Genomic DNA, 2082 nt, shown 5'->3' with positions numbered 1-2082 from the left:
GAGCCCTTTCCAAAATATCAGTGGAAATTAAGTAAAAAAGGTTGATGACTAAATAACAATTTTCATATACTGCGATGCATTGCCAAAAGCACTGAAAAAAATAAATGAAATGAAGTATATAACTTGAAATGATTTCTATCTCAAGTAGCAGCATTTAATGCATCCTTATATCTAAGTAGGTTGTCGAGTCTTTTCTCTCCAGCGATAGGCCACTCACCTCAATGCTATAATAAATACTATAAACTATTAGCTTAATCTTCTGAAAATGGATAGGATAGGTCTAACTCTCATGTCACAGCTAGCATCATCTGAGAACATTTCCAAACAGCAGAGGGATGATGATGATGATGATGAAATAAAGGCCATCATTAGAGCTGTAGCTTCTGTCATACATGTAGTAAATTACATATATATTAATTTCAACAAAGGTGAATTCCCGTATAATGAATTACCTTTCGTCAGTTCATTGCGAGCTGCCAGAATCTCTTGTGATGCTAATGCTGCAGGATAAAACTTCATATCTGCTCTCTGCCGTACGTCCCCCATGATGCTATGTCAACTAGGTATCAGTTTGTACAAGGATCATGTTTTTGGTCCAGAACAACTGATTTTTATCATGCACAAATTAGGCATATAACAATGAAATTCAAAAGGAGATAATAGCTTATAAGTACACATCCATCGACCTAACAAAACTTCTACAGCACCACTTCCAGTTTTTGAGAATCAAGCTGTGCAACATATCAGTAATAATATAGATCCTGGTCTGATATCCCTTGACAGAACGTAAGGCTTTCATTGAATGGGCCAGATCAAAGTCTTGAAAATGTCAGGTTTTCAAGAGTTCAATTACTCTTTGCTGAAGTTGAGACACTTAACTTCATCTATGACAAAAGCTGCAGCTCTAATGATTGCCTTATTTTAATTCTTCGTCATTGTCCCTGGCTATATGAAAATTTTCTCAGACGATGCTTGCCATAAGAGTTAGGCCTATCCTTTCCATTTACATATTAAGTTATAGTTTTATAGTATTGATTGTAGCATTTGAGGTTAGTAATCTATTGCTACAAAGAAATTAGTACCTTGATTTAGATTTGTAAAATGCATATCTAAATGCTGCTACTTTAGGTAACTTCACCATTGTCACATTTCAAATTATATCACACATTATTTTTTTACACTTTTGTCAATGCATTACAGTATATTATAAGAAAAAGTGCTATTTTATCCAATTTTATCTCGAACTTGTATTTTGACATCATCATTGCTCAAGGATTCAACTACTAAATTTGTGTTCTTTTTCCAGGCAGGTCAGTCTTTTCCCCATCAGAATCACTATACCTACATGCCACAATCACGATATATCGACCTATTTACTTAAATACCCTGACGTTATTGACATAGTTGATTGAGCTTTAACTCCTAAATATATTTTCCATGGCCATTTTTTATCCTTATTTCAGAGTGAAATTATTAGAATTCCAAGTTTTCATTACAAATAGTTATCTTTATTTCTATTATTTACAAATAAAATGTGAATTTAATGGATTAATTCATTTTCTGAGGGGAATCATGCATGGATATATAAATATTTATCAACTTTTGACCTTTTTTTTTTTTTTTTGAAGGAGTTTCTGCATTTATTGTAAAGTCAAAATAAATTTACAATACATAAACATAATCATAGTATGACATGAAAGTACATTGTAATGTGACAAATTTATAGTAGTGTCATAACAAAATTTAGACATGAATACAATTTAAGGATAAGACAAAGTAGTGAAAAAACAAATGCAGTGGCAAACTATATAAGCAAAATAAATGCTTGAGTAATAGCAGCCAAAGGGGGAAAGGGGCTACATGGAAACCAATTATTCTATAGTTCTAGGTCTGGAAGAAAATCTTACGTCACAAATCATCAGAAAAGGAGAAGGAAGAAAAATGAAGAAATAAAGTGTGCGTGTGTGTGCAAGTGGGTGAACGTGCAGGTGTGATATTTAAGAATACTTCGATAAAAGAAATTTTTTTAATGAAGCTTTAAAAGAAAATATAGATGCAGTGAGTTTAATATCATTGGGCAAA

This window comes from Lytechinus pictus, chromosome 11, assembly GCF_037042905.1.
Source record: "Lytechinus pictus isolate F3 Inbred chromosome 11, Lp3.0, whole genome shotgun sequence".
NCBI classification, from domain to species: domain Eukaryota; kingdom Metazoa; phylum Echinodermata; class Echinoidea; order Temnopleuroida; family Toxopneustidae; genus Lytechinus; species Lytechinus pictus.
This window is presented reverse-complemented; position numbering follows the sequence as displayed.